The 10,318-nt window shown below is 40.6% G+C and overlaps 1 pseudogene; it reads left to right on the top strand.

Moving 5' to 3' along the window:
• Positions 1-5,516: 5,516 nt before the first annotated feature.
• Positions 5,517-6,120, top strand: LOC103603482 (annotated as a pseudogene).
• Positions 6,121-10,318: the final 4,198 nt, after the last annotated feature.

Below are 10,318 nucleotides of genomic sequence, written 5' to 3' on the forward strand. Positions count from 1 at the left end.
AATGTTAAGTGGTGATAACAGCGAAAAATGTAACACAGAACTAAAAGAAAAAAGAAAATGCCCACAGATCAGAGACAAAGTTTGATATTAACCAGTAAAGGCCTAACAACACCAAAGAACACTTATTAAACCTAGAAGGACCAGAAGTCCCCTGGGTTTCCATGCCAGGGAGAGAGGAGAGCTGTGGGCCTCAGCCACAATCCCCATAACGGCACCCAGCCCAGCAACGACCACTGAGCTGCCACCAGAAGTGCCCTGGGCTCCCAAGCCAGGGCAGTGGGACGATGAGAGCCTCAGTCACACACCCCCAATTTCCCAACCAGCCCAGCAATGACCACTGAGCTGCCACCAGAAGCACTCCAGGATCCCAAGCTGGGGTGGTAGAGGGCCAAGGGCCTCAGCCATGTCCATCTGACATCTGCAACCAGCCCTGTGACGACCACCAAGCCACCACCAGAAACACCCTGAACTCCTGAGCTGGGCCAGTAGGGGGCCAATGGCTTCAACCACACACCTCTGACTTCAGCATCCAATGGCCAAGGCACTGCTGGAAGCCCCCTGGTCTCCCCTGCCAGAATGAGGGGGATGCCACAGGCCTCAATTATGTCCCGCTTCCTCCTCCTCCCCTATTTCTCTTCCCCTTTGCCTCTTCCCCTCCCCCGACTGTTCTGCAACAACATCTTAGAATGTAAAAATATAATATTAATAAATAAATATATTTTTTTAAAAGACTGACCTTGAAGAAATAAAAGAATTATATGGGAAACACTTCAGGATATAAGACTGGGCAAAGACTTTATGAATATGACCTCCAAAACAGGCAACAAAAGAAGAAATAAACAAATGGGATTGTATCAAATAAAAAGCTTCTGTACAGCAAAAGAAACAATTAACACAGCAAAAAGAAAGGCAACCTACAGAATGGGAGAAAACATTTGCAAACTGTGCATTCGACAAGGGATTAATATCCAGAATATACAAAGAACTCAAACAGCTCAACAGTAAGAAATCAAGTAACCCAGTTGAAAAAAGGGCAAAGGAGCTGAATAGATATTTCTCATATGAAGATATACAAATGGCCAACAGACACATGAAAAAATGCAAAACATCACTCAACATCAGGGAAATGCAAATAAAAACCATGCTGAGATATCATCTCACCCCAGTTATACTGGCTATTATCAAAAAGACAGAATAGCAAATGCTAGCAAGGATGTAGAGAAAGGGGAACCCCCCTACACTGTTGATGAGACTGTAAATTAGTAAAGTAATTATGGAAAACAGTGAGGAGTTTCCTCATACAACTACAGATAGAACTGCACAAGCCAGCAATCCCACTGCTAGGCATATACCCAAAGGAGTGGAAATAATCATGTCAAAGGAATACCTACTCTTCCATGTTTACCACAGCTCTGTTTACAATAACCAAGAGTTGGAATGAACCTAAATGTCCATTGACAAATGTCTGGATAAGGAAAATATGGTATATATACTCAATGGAATACTTCTCTGCCATAAAAATGGATGAAATTCTGCCATTCACAGCAACATGGGTGAACTTAGAGAAAATTATGTTAAGTGAAATAAGCTAGGCACAGAAAGAGAAATAACACATGTCCTCACTTATTTGTGGGAGCTAAAAATAAATAAACACACAAACAAATAAAGGGGGGAAGAAGACAGAGTAACCACAAAAATTCCTTCAACTATTTTAAGTCAAGTGAACAGATACAATGTAGGGGGGGAAGGAGCAAGAAAAAAGAAAGACTGAAATTACTAAAATCAGAAACAAAGCAAGCACATTATTACATTGTCATTATGGTTCTATTGTGGTCATAAGATTTAGTTCCTATCTCTCATTTGCATTTTTGTTCTACCAGTGGGTTTTGTTCTTTCTTGTGTATTTGTGCTAGTGATTGTCGGTTTTCAGATTCCAGATGCAGAACTTCCTTGTGGATTTTTTGTAGGGCTGGTCATGTGGTGATGAGCTCCCACAGTTTTTGTTTGTCTAGGAAAATACATTTTTCCCCTCATTTCTGATGGATAGCCTTGCTGGGCATAGTATTCTGGGCTGGCAGTTTTTCTTTTAGCATTTTGAATATATCATCCCATTTTCTTCTGGCCTGCAGAGTTTATGTTGAGAAGCCTGCTGTTATCCTGGTAGGGGATCCCTTATAGATGACTTAGTGGTTTTCTAATGCTTTTTTGAAAATTCTCTCTTTTTCTTTGAGCTTTGCCAGCATTGCTTTGCCCCCCACAGATTTGTTACCCCACTTCCCCTGGGTGATGGAGCCACAAATGATTACTCAAAGCCCATCTCTTTCGAGCAGTGAGAAGCCCGGAAGTGGTTAACTTCCCCAGAAACCTCAAGCAAGAGGCATTCCTTCCTTGGGAAATTAACCTCGAGTTGGGGTTCTCTTCCTGCATTTATTCTCCAGCCCAGGAAGTTACAGGAAGAGACATAGGTGGGGTTATAGTTTAAAAATATAGGCTGGGAACTTTCAGTGAAACAAGTCAGATGACATTCCATTAAGGTAATTAGGTGATCCATTAATAAAAGCTTGATCTTAGCAAACATTCCTTCTTACAGCAATTTTCAGTATCTTTACATATCAATCAGTAACTAGTCTGTCCTTGAGCCAGCGACCTTGCTGTACCACAAATCTTTACTTTACACTAAAGACTTTATAGCCTGAGGAAAAATTCCTGTCCTTTGCAAGGCCAATATTTGAAACTGCAAGGCTTTGGAAAACCAGGCCCTGTGAAGTACATTTGCTTTATGAATACTCTACAGCCAGTTTGACTGTGTGTCTTAGAGAGGATATTTTTGAATTGAATCTGTTTGGGGTTCTTTGAGCCTCCGGGATTTGAAGGTCCATGTCTCTTCCTATACCTGGGAAGTTTTCCATTATTATTTCATCGAATAGGTTTTCCATGCCTTTTTCTTTCTCCTTTTCTTCTGGAACACCCAAGATTCAAATATTTGTGTGCTTAAGGTTGTCTGCTAGCTCTTTTAGATTTTCTTCATTTTTAAAAAAATACTTCTTTCCTTTTTTTTTTTTTTTTTTTTGGTCTGCCTGAGTTATTTCAAAAAGACTATCTTCAAGATCAGAAAATATTTATTCTGCTTGTTCCAGTCTTCTTCTTAAACTCTTGGTTGTGCTTTTATTTTGTTGACTGGATCTTTCTGTTCTATGAGTTCTGCTACATTCCTTTTAAAGGTGTTTATCTTTTTGTAAATTTCTTCCTTTATATCCTGGATTTTTTTTTTCTTGTTTCATTATTTTGTCTAACTGAGTCTTCTCGTATCTCAGTGAATTTCCTTGAGATTGTTGCTTGGAATTCCTTTTCAGTCATTCCAAGGGTTTCCTGCTCTATAGGTTCTAGTGTTTGAGAGCTACTGTTTTCTTTTGGTGGTGTCATATTTTCTTGGGTTTTTGTATTTCTGGCATCTCCACATTGATGTCTGGCCATCTGGTAGAGCTGTTGTTTCTTCTATTACTCTGGAGTGGGCTTTGAGAAGAGAGACGTTCTCTTCTTTTTCCAGTCTCTGTTGGTGTCTCTCCTTGTGTCAATGCAGTTGAGTATCTACTGGACTACCTGCACAGTGGCTGTGGTCACTGCTGTGGTATCACCACACTTTTTCAGCAGCCATGGCTGGTGGTGGCTATGGTGGGCTACTCACATGGAAGTAGTTATTTCAGTGTGTTCTCTTGTCTGCTTCTGGGTGGGAGGTGCTGCCCTCAGCTCCTGCCTAGGACCTTGAGAATGCTGTTTTGCCTGCTTCTAGGCAAGGAGTGCTGCCCTTGGCTCCTGTTTAGGACCCTGAGTGTTGCTCTCTTGCCTGATTTGGGGCAGAGGGGCTTTCCTCAGCTCCCGCCTTGGACCCCAGGCATTGCTCTCTTGCCTGCTTCCAGGTGGAAGTGGCTGGCTGCTCTCAGCTTCTGCCTAGGACCATAGGTGTTGCTCTCTTGCTTGTTTCTGGGAGGAGGGGGATCAAGCTCTTTTGAATCTCAGGTCTTCACACTTTACCAAAAACAAAAGCTCTTCTTCCTCTCTGCAAGGCTGGTGCATTCTCATCCTACAGATGTAAGCTTGAATGTCAGGTTTGTGCTTGCTCTCTTTCAAAACAGCCCTTTAGATCATTCATTCATTTGACCTATTATTGTTTATTTTTTACTGGGCCTCAGGTGAACAGCTTTGAACTAGTCAATTCTGCAGTTCAAGGCACGTTTCTATCATTAACCTACACAAGATCCCTCTCTAGTTTTATTTTATTTCATTATGTTTCTTCACCCTTAATCCCAACTCATATTTCCATCCACCTCATAGGTACTCATTTTTTTTTTGTTTGTTTGACCAGCAAGGGGATCGCAACCCTCAGCATGGTGTTGTCTGCACCATGCTCAGCCAGTGAGTGCACCAGCCATTCCTATATAGGATCCGAACCCACAGCCTCAGCGCTACCAGCGCCACACTCTCCCAAGTGAGCCATGAGGCCGGCCCATAGGTACTTGTTTTAATATGTGCAATATATGTCCTTAGATATATCTATATCCTCAAAGTTTTTACATTTTTTATATACGTATTATTCTTAATTTACATAAGTGCAATTATGCTATAGATATTGTTCTGTTTTTTAGTTTTTAAACTCAACATTATTATTTTAAATATCTATCAATGTTGCTATAGGAAAGTCTATTTTATTTATTCTCACAATCTCACCAAACTTGCTATTCATTCTCCAAGTGATGAATAATTAAGTTTCTTCTAGATACCTATAACCACAAACTATGCTATGATGACCATTTTTGTGTTTCTTTATAAGCCTTTACTAGAGCTTCTCTGGACATATATCCAGGGATAAAATTTCTGTACAATAGTATACATTTCTGATAATGTGGCAGGCTAGATAATCTGACTTATTTTTCCAAATGAAACAAATAAAATGCTTTATAAATATTTTTAAAACTTTTAAACACATAATAATGTTGACAACAAAGTAAGAAAACCACAGAGGTCAAAAGTAAAAATTAACACAACTTAAACCATACTAATCTCCAAGTAAAGACAATAGCAAGGTCACAGTTTCACATAACATAACACAACTATCCTGCATAATATTGAAAATTTACTAATTCCTTCCCCAGAAGAGGAGGTAAAATCCTTGAATGATGTTTACTATTCTCTTGATACTCCATAACTTAAATACTATGATGTAAAATTAACAATACTTAAATACTTATATAAACTCAATACATCTTACATTACATGTTAAAGGAATAAGAAGAATGAAAACAAATACATGTGCTTAATATATGTATATACACACACAAATGTAATCTTAACAAAATGTGGAGAAAATACTCATCACAATTACAGTCCTTGTTTCTGCAACTGGTCATATGGTCATAGCTCGTACTCATAACTACTTTCATCTACCATCCATTCTGTAAGAAGGTACTTCAAAAAGTTCATGGTGAGCAGGTGGTAGGGCCTTGGCTGCCTTCTGAGCTATGCTGAGGTTTTGGGGACCAGATGTGCGGGGAAGGCCTCTCCACTGGCTGTGGTGCTGCAGTGGGCAGAAGGATCGGATCCCAAGAGGTTGGTGGGAAGCAAGTCTCCCACTTAGAAGGAGTAACCCCCAAGCACAGAGACTGGAGAAATTCCAGATGGTCTACCATTTTGATGCCATCAGAGCCTTTGGGTCCAGTCCATGTCTTGGTGGAAAGTGGCACAAACTGCCCTGACAGTGGTAGCCCTGCCACTGGGCTTCTACTGGTATTCCAAAGGCCTCATGACTCTCAAGCCCCTGTGCCTTGTGAGTGGAATAACTGGCTTTGCAATGGCCATGCTGTGCTGGATGAGCTATTTCTTCCAGAGACTGGTGGGCATCTTGTACTTGAACAAGTCTGGTGCCATGCTGCAGGTGGCTCATCTGACACATCCTGTCCCTTGGCAAATGTGATGCCCCTTACAGAAACCAAGGGCCAGCCCCAGAAGCTCTTCATGTGTATCTAGAAGTACAATGGGAAGCAGACCTTCTACCTCACCCTGCATATGGACACATCCTGGACAGAGAGCATTTCATTTCTCCTTCCAAGCAAAATGCACAGCCAGGTACACTGCCCAACGTTCTGCCCACTGAGATTTTCCTTCACCACTGTCCTTCAGGGGTGTCCCAGAAAGGGGCTGTAGTGCCTCAGCTATCCACTTTTAGGTGGTGCCTGCATATCATGCAAAACTGTCTATAAACCAGGACCAAGTCTTGTCTTTCTCTGTCAAGTCATCATAGGGAACTCCCCATAAGGAAATAGGTGCAGGCTGGGAAAGAGAAGCCTTCAGAACCTGGTTGGGCCTGCAGTGCCTTTTCTTTTCTACTCACCTTCTGGAACACCCAGATTTGAATGTTTGTGCACTTAAGGTTGTCCACTAGCTCTCTTAGATTTTCTTCAGTTTTTAAATTCTTTTTTCCTTTTTCTTGCCTTCCTGGGTTATTTCAAAAAGACTATCTTCAAGATCAGAAAGTCTTTCTTCTACTTGTTCTAGCCTACTTTCTAAGCTTTTGGTTGTGTTTTTTTATTTTCTTGAATGAATCTTTCAGTTTTGTGAGTTCTGCTACACTATTTTTTTTTTTCTTTTTGTCTCTTTTTTACTGACCGGTAATGGGATCACAACCCTCGGTGTCACGCCCATACCGGGGACTGGTAACAGGATCGCAACCCTCCATGTTGCACCCGCACCACGCTCAGCCAGTGAGCGGGAACGGGTCTCCACATGGGATCTGAACCGTCGGGGGGAGCGCCACCGCACTCCCAAGCAGCGCACTCTCCAGTGTGCCACTGGGCCGGCCCTACACTATTTTTTAAAGTATTAATCTCTTTGTAAATTTTCTCCTTTATATCCTGGATTTTTTTTCTTGTTTCATTATGTTGTCTAACTGAGTCTTCTCATATCTCAGTGAGTTTCCATAAGACAGTTGCTCAGAATTCCTTTTCAGTCATTTCAAAGGTTCCCTGTTCAATACGGTCTGGTATTTGAGAATTACTGCATCCTTTTGGCTGTGTCATATTTTCTTGGTTTTTGTATTTCTTAGTATCACTAAATTGATGTCTGGTCATCTGGTAGAGCAAATTGCTCCTTCTAGTACTCTGTAGTGGACTTTGTGGACTTCCTCTTCCTTTTCCAGTCTCTGCTGGTAACTATCCTTGTGACAATGCAGTCAAGTGTCTTGCAGCTGCTGTGGCTACTGCTGTGGCAGTGAGCCACTTTTGTGGCAGCTATGACTATGACATTGGCTGTGGTGGCAACACAGAAGTGTTATTTTTGGTGTGTTCCTGCCTGCTGCCAGGCAGCAGGGGTTCACCATGGCTCCTGCCTAGGACCCTGTGTGTGCTCCAGCCTGTTGCTGGGTGGTGGGGGCTTCCCTTGGCTCCTACCTATGTACCCATGCATGCTCTTGTCAGATGCCAAGTCATAGGGGCTTCCCATGGCTCCTGCCTTGCATTCAACAATTAGAGAATACGTATTATTTTTAGACACACATGAATCTCTGTGAAAATTGACCATGTGCTAGGCTAATCTCAACAAATTTAAAAGGATTGGTATCCTGCAGTGCAATAGAATGCAATTAATTCAGAAACCAATAGCAAGAAGATAATTAAAGATACATACAGAAATGGAAAAACACACTTATAAACAACTCATGAGTCAAGGAAGATGCCAATGGAAAATTTTTAAATATATAAAGCAGAAAGTTTATAAAAGTACTACACAGCAAAACTAGAGCTGTACCTAGAATGGAATTTTTAGCTATAAATGCTTATATTAGAATAGAAGAAAAATTCAAAATTAATTATATAAGCACCCAACTTAAGAAGTTAGAAAAACAAAAGCAGAATAAACAAAAAGAAACTAGAAGAAAGGAATAACACACATGGAATTTCACCAAGTATTGCCAGATTGTTCTTCAGTTTATGCTCCCACCAGTACTGCCAGAATATTTCTATGTCTCCATATGCTCATCAACACTTGATATTTTCCTTCGTACTAATTTTTGTCAACTTTATGTGTATAAAGTGTTTTTTCATTGTTTTAACACCAGATAAATAGAATGTCTTTACCAGACACTTTACCAGATAAGTAGAATGTCTTTTTATATACTAATGAGCCATAGAGCTTTCCTTTTTTGTGAACTATTTTATTCTATTCTATCATTTTCCATTTTTAATTGAATTTTGAGAGATATTAAAGAGTTTATCACATGACTAACATAACAGATGACTGGATATGTGACATTAGAGAGAGGGAAGAATCAAGGATAAAAATATTAAGGTGGGCCTCTCTGACTTATTGCTTCCTCTCACCAAACAGCCTCAGTTCTACCATTCTTCATGGGCTGTAGTGTTCAGGTCTTTGATAATTTGAGTTTTGTCCTTTGAACAAATTCTAATTTGTTAATATCTCTCTAAAAGAGCAAGTTCCAGGTGGCGCACTGCTACAGTGCGCCGCTTGGGAGCACAGTGGCGCTCCCGCCGAGGGTTCGGATCTCACATGCAGACCAGTTCCCGCTCACTGGCTGAGCGAGGTGCGGGCGCAACACTGAGGGTTGCGATCCCGTGGCTGGTCCCGGTCCGGTACGGGCGCAACACTGAGGGTTGCGATCCGTTGCCGGACACAAAAAAAGACAAAAAGGAAAAAAAATAAAAGAGCAAGTTCCAGAGCTGTCAAGATCTCTCCAGACTACTTTCCCATTATAGACATCTATGAATTCAGATTTGATATAACTACGCCTTTCATTGTGCATTAATGAAGCAACTAGAACCTGCCAATGCAATGGTGCTGTGGTAGAGATTTCTTTATTGGGTATCTATGGTATTCCTCTTTACACAAACTGATTTTAAGGACCTGTAGGGATGTGCATAACACTACCCTCCCTCACTACATAGAATCTCCAGTTTGTGCAGCATCTGGCTGTTTATTTTACACATACTTTTGATACATATGGTTAGATTGGGAGCGGAAAACAGATTAGTGAAACCAGGGCATGGACTACATCTTTCTAGAGAGTGAGTAGATTCCAGCAAACTGAATTAAGTTCCCTAAATGCAGACTTCTCATCTCTCCATTCATCTATTTCACAGATGTTTGCTATCAGTCATAAAATACTGCTGCTTATGAAGACCATTCCTTTTCCTTGAGACACAAGCCAATCACCTGTTCCACCAATGTCAAATTAAAAGCATCCTTCAAAGAGACAGCATAAAGTAGTATTTATAAGCACAAGCAAACTCTGAAGTCAGTCAGGTATCTGGGTTTGAATTCTGTTTCTACAACTTGCTATCTGTGAAATCTTGGGCAAATTACTTAATCTTTCTGAGCTTCTGTTTCCTCATCTGGAAAATAACACCTATATCTTTGTAACGTTGTGAAGTTTACATGAGATAATGTGTATATCAAGGCCTTTGAACATAATCCTCCATAAGCATTAACAATTGTATACTGTTGTTATTCATTGACATAATAGTGCATGATCATAAAGCAGAAATAAATAAGGAGGAAGCATAACAAAATGAAAAAAAAAACACTAATTCTGGAATTAGAAGACCTGGGTTCAAATCCTGACTCTACCATCACTATTGAGAAATTTTGAGTATAGAAGCATAGATGTGAAGAATATATTTTAAGAACAATGACTAGTACAGAACGTGTCTGGAGCATAGGTTTTGCGGAAGAACATGGTGGGATAGTGATCCCACGGAGAGTGTTGAATGCCAAGTTTGAAATCTTGTAAGGAGTCAAGAGATGAAAGTTTTTGTGCTTTAGGATGGTATTCCAGAAATAAAATGAAGGCTAAATCCACACCCAAGATTCTTTGTCTTGTGGATCTTTCTACAGATTATTTTGGTTTTTCGTCTGTCTAATTACTCACCAGTTTAGCCATCTGTGCATCTACACCTTCATGCCCAATACAGTCTTCTTCCTTTTTCTTTGTAGAAAAAACTCTAATTCTTAGCCAGATACATCTGAATTGGCATAACCTTCCCAGGCTGGATGAATCAAAAATGTGCCAAGTTTATAGTCAATTCCCCCACATCTTAGAAAAAAAGATTTTTTATACCATTAGCATCTGTCCCTGACTGCCTTGTCCTGGCCCGAGTTCCACCTGCCCAGTTCTACATCATCCTATTCCTCTGTCTAACCAGGGCTCAGGACAACTCATAAATAAGATCATAGATTTTTATTATACTGATATGTTTAGTTCTGGTATCAGTGTAGAGTTGACTCCTCCTGTCTACTGCCACCTCCTTCCTCCCTA

This window comes from Galeopterus variegatus, unplaced genomic scaffold (assembly GCF_000696425.1).
Source record: "Galeopterus variegatus unplaced genomic scaffold, G_variegatus-3.0.2 Scaffold4626, whole genome shotgun sequence".
Lineage (NCBI taxonomy): Eukaryota > Metazoa > Chordata > Mammalia > Dermoptera > Cynocephalidae > Galeopterus > Galeopterus variegatus.